The sequence below is a fragment of the Budorcas taxicolor genome, chromosome 2 (genome assembly GCF_023091745.1).
Source record: "Budorcas taxicolor isolate Tak-1 chromosome 2, Takin1.1, whole genome shotgun sequence".
NCBI lineage: Eukaryota > Metazoa > Chordata > Mammalia > Artiodactyla > Bovidae > Budorcas > Budorcas taxicolor.
The window spans coordinates 53,012,655-53,023,815 of record NC_068911.1 but is presented as its reverse complement, the minus strand read 5'-3'; the positions used below and the strand labels follow the sequence as shown (position 1 = coordinate 53,023,815).

The 11,161-nt window shown below is 36.7% G+C and overlaps 1 non-coding gene across 1 annotated transcript; it reads left to right on the top strand.

Moving 5' to 3' along the window:
- Positions 1-7,840: 7,840 nt before the first annotated feature.
- TRNAW-CCA (transfer RNA tryptophan (anticodon CCA)) lies at positions 7,841-7,912 on the top strand. Its single transcript has one exon. It is a non-coding gene; the product is annotated as a tRNA-Trp (tRNA).
- Positions 7,913-11,161: the final 3,249 nt, after the last annotated feature.

Here is an 11,161-nt window from a genome sequence, read left to right as displayed (position 1 = left end):
ATAGTTTTCTATATATAGGTCTTTAGTTTCTTTAGGTAGGTACATCCCTAAATATTTTATTCTTTTTGTTGCAATGGTGAATGGAATTGTTTCCTTAATTTCTCTTTCTATTTTCTCATTATTAGTGTATAGAAATGCAAGGGATTTCTGTGTGTTGATTTTATATCCTGCAATTTTACTATATTCATTGATTAGCTCTAGTAATTTTCTGGTGGAGTCTTTAGGGTTTTCTATGTAGAAGATCATGTCATCTGCAAATAGTGAGAGTTTTACTTCTTCTTTTCCAATTTGGATTCCTTTTATTTTTATTTTTTTATGCTCTGATTGCTGTGGCCAAAACTTCCAAAACTATGTTGAATAGTAAAGGTGAAAGTGGGCACCCTTGTCTTGTTCCTGAGTAAATTCGCACAAAGTTGTCACCAAATCCTAAAGGTAAGGCTCCCCGGGTGACTCAGTGGTAAAGCATCTGCCTGCAGTGCAGGAGATACGGGTTCAATCCCTCCAGATCCTCTGGAGAAGGAATGGCAACCTACTCCAGTGTTCTTGCCTCGAGAATCCGATGGACAGAGGAATTTGGTGGGCTATAGTCCATGGTGTCACACAAAGTTGGACATGACTTAGTGAAGGAACAACAGCAACAGGGAGGGGCAAGAGTTGATGCCCACCCCTCTGTGATCAGGTGTCTTGCAGTCACACAAGCATAAGTGCCAGGAGGGCAGAGTTGGAAGAGGGGGTGATAGGGATGTAACACAGACATACTGGAAAAGATGTAGCTGTCAACGTTCTGTGAGACTTCTGCTATTCAGGTGTGACAGTCTGTTTCCCATGGGAATTCTATCTTTCATGTGGCATGTACTTCCAATGGTACTCTGTTTTTCTGAGTATGAAATGACAGTGGTGGAGATCATTGGTTGATTTTACATAAAACATTACTAAGCAGCAAGTGTAGTAGAGCATAGTGATTATAAGCAGAATAACTAGGTGGGTTTCCTTATTAATTACATTTTCGAGTCTCCTTCTCCTTCTTATGGAAAGTGAGGTTCATAATACCTATCTCTCAGGGTTCTGTGTGGGTTAAATGTCAACAAATAGAGATAATACACACAATATTCTTTACTGTGTTTGGCATTTGGGGGCCTTTCTTAAAATACACATATGCTTAGGATCCACTAGATCTACTTGCATTGTGGGTTAAATTTACTTACATGTGTTTTGAAAGAGGTTCCTGGGAGACATTGAGTATAAGCATAATGAAGAAAAGCATAAAGGAGAGAGGGTCATAAAAGTAAACTCTTTCACATGTCTTTTTGAAGGTACATTATTAGACCTTTCACAGGGCTTCCCTTGTGGCTCAGCTGGTAAAGAATCCGCCTGCAATGTGGGAGGCCTGTGTTCAATCCCTGGGTTGGGAAAATCCCCTGGAGAAGGGAAAGGCTACCCACTACAGTATTCTGACCTGGAGAATTCCATGTTCTGTAAAGTCCATGGGGTTGCAAAGAGTCGGACATGACTGAGTGACTTTAACTTTCACATACCAAAGGAAGCATTAACTTCAATCATGGAGCCTTTATATTTGAAGTCATTTCATCTCCGTGTAAGCTGTTGCGGGCAGAGCAATCCTTCTGGCTTTGTATTGTGGCTCTGCAGCACTCAATTAACCACCATGTATCAACATGATGGTTATTGGTTTTTGCTATTGGTCATTTTGCCACTACTTAATTTTAGTCTTGATTCCAATTCCTGTTGTGTCCTTAGTATTCACTGAGCAGTAGAATGAATTTGTAACACCTTACCACAAATTAATGAGTTATGCAACTCCAAATTAATGATTAACAGCAATATCCAGATCTGAAAATAATTCCAATATAGAAATGTATGAATAAAGGGTAATGCTTAAATGTTAAATTGCAATATTATTGAAAGAAACAGAATTACTGAGTATATAGTACCTTTAGAAGTAATATGAACTATAAAAATATGCCTAAAACAGCATAAGGAAAGGACAGAGGAAATTAAGAGGTGAGTTTTTAAGACAATGTGGTATAGTTTAGTTTTATGGCTCTCCAGTTTTACTTATCAAAATATGAGGAGTTTTCTATTTATTTAATAATACTTGATGACTATGAACATTATAAATTTCTCTCCAAATGTTTCTTTTAAAAGTAACAGTGAAAAATATGAATTACGGGGAAGCAGTGGAAGACACAATATGTGATAGCAATAATGAAGACTGAGTACTTTAGTAAAAGATATGCAAAAAGAAAAATTACAAATGTTGCCTATTCCTATTATAATTATACAAATTATTTTGATTACTTGGTAATAACAATAAAATAACACATTCAGGGTATTATTGTGCTTATGACATATTAATATTTATGACTTTTCTTCTTACATCGATTGAGTTATAATTAGTAGTTCAACATTGCTCCAAAATTTTAACTTCACTAAACTGATGCTATTAATGTAAAGGAGTCATTTTGGTATTTGCTGTTAAGTTCTTAAGAGTATGGTTATTGAGTGAATACAAGGACTGTCATTTCAGTGTCAGTGTAAATTCAGAGAACTGTCCCCATAATTATAGGCTTGCCCTGATTACATTACACTCTACATTGAACCTTTATCCTTCTAGACTTTGCTAGATAATGCCAAGTGGCAGTTTATAGTCTCAGTGTCAGCAAGAAGAGCCAATGTGCCAGGTGCAAGCTGAGATGCTGTTTCAATACATAACAATTTGGATGCCAATGTCAGTTCCTTGCTTCCTTTGGGTCAGCTCATCTTTCTGACATTGAGCTGTTACTGGCTCAGTGCTCTGGTGATATGAGGTCGAAATAAACAGAAGTCATTGTGGGTGATTCTTGCTACGCAAATACCTTTGTGCAAAAAGTTGTTAGTTTTATTACTGCTTAATATCTTTCTTTTCAAAGTCAGAATAATGACTTCTTGAAAATTATAGATTGAATGACTGAATTTACAGCATCTCTGAATGTAAAAGTGAAGTGAAAGTTGCTCAGTCATGTCCAACTCTTTACGACCCCATGGACTGTCCATGGAATTCTCCAGGCCAGAATACTGGAGTGGGTAGCCTTTCCCTTCTCCAGGGGATCTTCCCAACCTGGGGATCCTACCCATGTCTCCCACATTGCAGGTGGATTCTTTACCTGCTGAGCCATAAGGGAAGCCCAAGAACACTGGAGTGGGTAAGCTTATCCCTTCTTCAGTGGATCTTCCTGACCCAGGAATCTAAGTGGGGTCTCCTGCACTGCAGGCATATTATTTACCAATTGAGCTATCAGGGAAGCCCTGAATGTAATAGATCTACTTACAAAGAAAGGAATCATAAAACTTTAGATTTGAAATAGACAACTGGTTTAAAATTAAATGAAGTATTTCTCAGAACTGTAGTTATATAGGATAGTAACTGTTACTTGGTGTCACCAACATTTATATTTTCTTGACCATCTGTAATCTAAGTTCTTTACACAATAATCTTCTAAATTCTTGTCCATAAATTACCTGATTTCAAGGTGCATTTGTCTAAACTTCCTGGAAAACGAACCCGAGGCAAACTTTCATGCTACTGTTTTATCGGTGAATGTCATTCAAATAAAGAAAATATAGGGAGGAAGGGAAATGAAGCAGAAAAGGAGGAATAGCAAATAAAAGCATTTCCAACTCCAAAGAAAGCCCAGATATAGGCTCACTAATGAAAAATATCTCCAAAGAGGCAGTTTAAACTCACTGCTCAGTGAACAGTTCTTTTTCCCATCTCACATTAGATAAAGTCTATCTTACATAGTGTTATGTCCTCCAGTCTTCTGAGTTGTGTTGACTACCTCCTCTTGACAGCATTTGGAAGAAGACAGAGTCTCCATTGCTTTGGTTGCCTTGGCACCTGAAATTTCTATGACTCCATCAGTGATGTTTTCAATGGAGGCCATGGGAACCTCACCCCAGCACAGAGTGAGACAATGATATGTGTTACAAGATGGTGGTTTTATGACTGTGGGGACTGTAAAACTACTAAGTGAGGCCATCACTGGGAAGTAGATCAATGAGGAGAAACTGAAGGCAGGTGATGCTGAGTTATTCTGTAGAAGGCATAAATCAGGTCCATAAACAGGATGCATGTTTTTGGAGAGGACAGAAAACTTCTGTAATTAGTCAGAGGGACCCTATCATCTCATCCCCTTCTTCAGAAATAGGAAAGATATGTGATGTGTTTGTCTATCTACCTGTATTTGCAAAACAGTTTTCAAAAAACCATATCAAAACCCTTGGCTTCTTAAACATTTGATGATATGAAAGCTAAGTTGAATCGGCTTTCAAGATTGAGTTATATAATTTCTGTGAGGGAATCATGCTTCCCTCTTACTGCAGATATAATGATAAAAACTTACATAAGGTTACTCAGAAATTTGATAGGTGTTGTTGAAATTTGGATGTTTCAGGAACAAGTGAACTTGTATCTCTCCTTAAGAAAAATAAGAGTTGATGGCTGCAAAGTAGTGGTTGGGATGGTTTGGAAAAGGACTTTTACTAATGGCTGATAAAATGGCTAGGTTTATCATGGTCTATTAGAGAAGGTCAAGAAGTAACACTTAAAGCTGGACATGGAATAACATACTGTTTCAAAATTGGAAAAGGGTACATCAAGGCTGTGTATTGTGACCCTGCTTATTTAACTTATGTGCAGAGTACATCATGGGAAATGCCAGGCTGGATGAATCCCAAGCTAGAATCAAGATTGCTGGGAGAAATATCAACAATCTCAGATATGGCAATGATACCACCCTAATGGCAGAAATTGAAGAGGATCTAAAGAGCCTCTTGATGAAGGTGAAAGAGGAGAGTGAAAAAGCTGGCTTAAAAAACAACATTCAAAACACAGAGATCATGGCATCTGGTCCCGTTACTTCATGGCAAATACATGGGGAAACAACGGCAGACTTTATATTTTGGGGCTCAAAAATCACTGCAGATGCTACTGCAGCCATGAAATTGAAAGATACATTGAAGAAAAATTTTGGCAAACAGACAGAGTATTAAAAAGCAGAGACATTACTTTGTTGATAAAGGTCTGTATAGCCAAAACTATGGTTTTTCCAGTAGTCATGTATGGACATGATAATTGGACCATAAAGAAGGCTGAGTGCTGAAGAATTGATGCTTTTGAACTGTGGCATTGGAGAAGACTCTTGAGAGTCCCTTGGACAGTAAGGAGATCCAACCAGTCAATCCTAAAGGAAATCAACCTTGAATATTCATTGGAAGGATTGATGTTGAAGCTTCAAAATTTTGGCCACATGATATGAAAAGCCAACTCATTGGAAAAGACCCTGATGCTGGGAAAGATTGAAGGCAGGAAGATAAAGGGAAAACAGAGGATGAGATGGTTGGATGGCATCATCTACTCAATGGATGTTTGAGTAAACTTCGGGAGAGAGTGAACACAAGGAAGCCTGGTGTGCTGTAGTCCAAAGGGTCGCAAAAAGCCAAACATGACTCAGCAACTAAACAACAATAATTAGAGGACAGAGAAGGGCCTAGTCAAGAGAATCTATTTGGACCATAAGCTGAAGGAGGAGTCATAAATTTCCAGGTAAACCTTGCATCTCCTTTATATTGGAATTGCAAATGAGAGAACTTGACTTAAGAAAGACTCCATTATCATTTCCATCTTCTCCCCTAAGTCTCTCCAACTCTGGAGTTATTAGGTGGGATAGGAGGAGAAGCTGGTCTAGCTGGAATATGGAAGAATTTCAACTCTGAAGTTTATTGAGAGTTTTAGTTATAATACCTGTTTGGGTACATTAACTATAGAGTGGGATGATTTCAATACTAAACTGAGCAGGGAAGTTTTATTAACTAAGGACAGCTCTGTGGTCTGCGCAAATTTTGATTTTGGACAGATATAAAACGGCCTCATGTAGTAAAATTTCAGGGGCAGTCTTAAGTAAATAACCTAAGGTTGTTTTATATTGTTTTCTGATTGTTCCCTATGACTCCTGTTGTCTCAATGTGCCTGTAATGTAATAATCGTTTTCTTTTTGTCTAATTGCAGAAATGAGTTAAGGAACTTTCTCCATTGTTATCTTTTAATGGTAAGCTATCATTCCCACATGGGCTACTTTTTCATGTCTGTTTTGATCCAGTATTTCCATTAAAGTGTCTTCTAAAATATCAGTTTCATTTACATTGTAAATTATTATTTACTGTAGAGGAAGCTTAAAAATAGAGAAAGTCTAAAAAAATTATGTAAAAAAATACTAGAAATGTAGTACATAGGGAGAATCACTTTATCATCTTGTTTTAATCTTTCATAGATGTTTGTATATGCAATATGAATATTTCACACTTACCAGTATATTTTTAAACTGATTCTAAACATCTCTTGCTGTCATTTCCCATATCATCAGTTTTAAAGATTCTATTGTATTTCACTGTATGGACATCTCAGGTTACTTAATATTTCCATATTTGGGAGTATCTTAGTTGCATCCTTAAAAAAATAACACAAATGAATATTCTTGGAGAGAAAATTTACTTTGATTTCTGCAGTAATTACTTTTCCAAAATTTATATACAGATATTTTATATATATTTACCTGTATTTGATGATGATGATTATTTTTTTTGTTTTATCCTTTGTTCATATCCTTGTGGCATATTCTCTGAATGGACCATTAGTTCAGTATTTTTCTCTCATTTATTTTCAGGTAAACAAAATTATCTGATATGGGTAGAACCATGCTGGACCCTATAAATAATTTACTTGAACATTTTGGAATCATCTTAGGCCTTAAGCTTTATGTTATGCTCTTTTTCTTATAATCCAGCAAGAGTAGCTACAAGAAAGAAGCTGCAACCTGAAGTATTTCTAAAATAAAAGTTTGATCTAGTTTTTAAACTTTAGTATTATGGGTCAAAGTTCTAGAAATAACTTGGCCTTTCCTTTCCTCAAGATATGTGTTTATGGAATCTTTCTTATTCTACTGTTAATAACAGAAACTAAATCAATTCAATATTCTAGGTATCTATGCAAAATTAACAATAAGAATCTCAAGAAATTATCTAAATTTTTGCTTATCTGATGTCGATTTCAAATGTTTAGAAATAACATTTTAAAATTTGTTTTTTAATTGTTCCTTTTTGTCAATGCATATACTTTTCAAACATGCCATTTTAAATGAGGCTATATATTCTATAAAGTAATGTACCTTGAATAAGCTTGATGAATACATTTTATAACATATAATGCTGTAATTAATCATATTAACTGCATGATAATCTGGCTTTGTTTCTCATTTCTTCCTTTCCCAGAGATAGTTCTTTATTAATACATTGTGCATTATATAGTTGTTCTTCAGTCTTAAGAATTATATAATTCTGAATTAAGATACTTGTCATAGATCTCAATTTCACATATAATGTCTGAATTCAGTTCATACAAATCATGATTGCAAATTGTTTCTTTATAAGGATGACTTTGATCTCTATACTTCACAAATAGACACTATACATAGATTGGACTTCTCTGGTGGCTAAGATTGTAAATAATCCACCTGCAATGCAGGAGACCTAGGTTCAATCCGTGAGTTGGGAAGATCCTCTGGAGGAGGGCAAGGCAACCCACTCCAGTATGTTTGCCTGGAGAATCTCCATGGACAAAGGAGCCTGGTAGGCTATAGACATGGGGTCGCAGAGTATCGGACATGACTGAGTGACTAAGCACATATACAGATTATGTGACATGATTCATAGACAAAATTTTGGCTTAAATTAACAAATTATATTTACAATACAAATTTACATTAATTTATACTATATTTATGTATCTTCCCTGGTGGCTCAGAGGTTAAAGCGTCTGCCTCCAATGCAGGAGACCCGGGTTCGATCCCTGGGTCGGGAAGATCCCCTGGAGAAGGAAATGGCAACCCACTCCAGTATTCTTGCCTGGAGAATCCCATGGATGGAGAAGCCTAGTAGGTTACAGTCCACGGGGTCGCAAAGAGTCAGACACGACTGAGCGACTTCACCTTACCTCACCTTATACTATATTTATATTTAATCAATATTTTCCAAAAGGAACCTTTCCTGAAAGCAGAAAATAACAAATTTCAGCAGCTTGTTTAGATGAAAGAGAATTAAATTGAATGCTTCAAAAATGCATGAGAATAAAACATTATTGTTAAATATCACACATAAAGACACATTTCTTACTAAAGCTTTACAGACCTAATATTTAGCAATATGATTTTTATAAGGTAAGGTGGTAAGGTGAAGTCGCTCAGTCATGTCTGACTCTTTGCGACCCCATGGACTGTAGCCTACCAGGCTCCTCCGTCCATGGGATTCTCCAGGCAAGAATACTGGAGTGGGTTGCCATTTCCTTCTCCAGGGGATCTTCCCGACCCAGGGATAGAACCCAGGTCTCCCACATTGGAGGCAGACGCTTTAACCTCTGAACCACCAGGGAAGCCCTTGATTTTTATAAGTATCACTGATATTTTCATTTGAATCATTCATATGATAGAAAAATAATATCTTTAAATATAAATCATGTTCTTATAGTTGATCTATTCTTGATGAAAGACAGAAAGAATACTAACCCTGAGAAAAATTAATATTCAAGAATAAAGATTATATTTTAATATAGAAAGCAACAGAAATTTTTCAGAATTTCAGTGACAAAAAAGTTATCTTTAATAAATATAAGACATAAACAAACCTTGAATGGGTTCATTCAAGCAAATGCTAGATGACTTAAAAGAACATAATGAGCTAAATCTTTATAATGTAAAAGGTAAAAATATTTTTAAACATGGTATTATCCAGATGTTGAAAAAAAAAAGTCCTATCTTTACAAGTTTCATTAAGTAGCAACATATAATGTAGTGTGAAAAAGAGTATGAAAAATATATAAACCTAAAATAATTAAAATAAGTCAATAGTATAATTATTTATTGAAATACATGTTCATTTTAAATGATGTTTAACTTTGGTTTGTAGACAAACAGTAGAAAGAGCTAATTAATTCACATCAGAAAATTTTTATACTGTCATTTCTAGGATATTAAAACTGTTTTCTTTGCATGATATACAGAATATCTATTTCATAAATGAGTTACACTTTTCAAATACAAGGACGTTCACATTTATGCTATAAGGCATCAAGATAAAATGGAGAATAACTGTGATTCAGAAGACTTGAACATTATTGCTGATTTTATAACTAATTCACTCAGTTCAGTTCAGTTCAGTCACTCAGTCATGGCCAACTCTTTGAGACCCCATGAATCACAGCATGCCAAACCTCCCTGTGCATCACCAACTCCCAGAGTTCACTCAAACTCATGTCCATTGAGTCAGAGATGCCATCTAGCCATCTCATCCTCGGTCGTCCTCTTTTCCTCTTGTCCCCAGCCCCTCCCAGCTTCAGGGTCTTTTCCAATGAGTCAACTCTTTGCATGAGGTGGCCAAAGTACTGGAGCTTCAGCTTCAGCATCAGTCCTTCCAGTGAATGCCCAGGACTGATCTCCTTTAGGATGGACTGGTTGGATCTCCTTGCAGTCCAAGGGACTCTCAAGAGTCTTCTCCAACACCACAGTTCAAAGCATCAATTCTTCAGCGCTCAGCTTTCTTCACAGTCCAACCCTCACATCCGTACATGACCACTGGAAAAACCATAGCCTTGACTAGACAGACCTTAGTCAGCAAAGTAATGTCTCTGCTTTTGAATATGCTATCTAGGTTGGTCATAACTTTCCTTTCAAGGAGTAAGTGTCTTTTAATTTCATGGCTGCAATCACCATCTGCAGTGATTTTGGAGCCTCCAAAAATAAAGTCTGACACTGTTTCCACTGTTTCCCCATCTATTTCCCATGAAGTGAAGGGACCAGATGCCATGATCTTTGTTTTCGGAATATTGAACTTTAAGCCAACTTTTTCACTCTCATCCTTCACTTTCATCAAGAGACTTTTTACTTCCTCTTCACTTTCTGCCATAAGGGTGTTGTCATCTGCATATCTGAGGTTATTGATATTTCTCCTGGCAATCTTGATTCCAGCTTGTGCTTCTTCCAGCCTAGTGTTTCTCATGATGTACTCTGCATATAATTAAATAAGCAGCCTTGACGTACTCCTTTTCCTATTTGGAACCAGTCTGTTGTCCCATGTCCAGTTCTAACTGTTGCTTCCTGACCTGCATATAGGTTTCTCAAGAGGCAGGTTAGGTGGCCTGGTATTCCCATCTCTTTCAGAATTTTCCACAGTTTATTGTGATGCACACAGTTAAAGGCTTTGGCATAGTCAACTAATTTGCTATGTAAAACAAAAACAATAGTAACTAGACAACAGCTAAAAAACCTATCATGAGTTCTCTACTCTGATGCCCTATCTTCTACCTATTAGTTTGCACAATTATAATACTTGTATTATATATATATATTATATGCATGATATGATAATCAGCTCAATTCAGTTCAGTTGCTCCGTCATGTCTGACTCTTTGCGACCCCATGGACTGCAGCATGTCAGGGCTCCCTATCCATTACCAACTCCTGGAGTTTATTCAGACTTGTATCCATTGAGTTGATGAGACCCAAGCATCTCATCCTCTGTCATCCCCTTCTCCTCCTGCTTTTAATCTTTCCCAGTATCACAGTCTTTTCAAATAAGTCAGCTCTTCTCATCAGGTGGGCAAAGTATTGGAGTTTCAGCTTCAATATCAGTATTGCTAATGGGTAGTCAGGACTGATTTCCTTTACGATGGACTGGTTGGATCTCCTTGCAGTCCAAAGGGACTCAAGAGTCTTCTCCGACATCACAGTTCAAAAACATCAATTCTTCGGTGCTCAGCTTTCTTTATAGTCCAACTCTCACATCCATATATGACTACCGGAAAAACCATAGCCTTGACTAGATGGACCTTTTTTGGCAAAGTTATGTCTCTGCTTTTTAATATGCTGTCTAGTTTGGCTATAGCTTTTCTTCCAAGGAGCAAGCATCTTTTAATTTCATGGCAGCAGTAACCATCTGCAGTGATTCTGAAGCCCAAGAAAATAAAATCTCTTTAAAGTATCTTTTGATTTCATGATATGATAATACTAGTATTTATTACCATAATTATCTGAGACAGATTTCAGTTACAGGGGGGTTG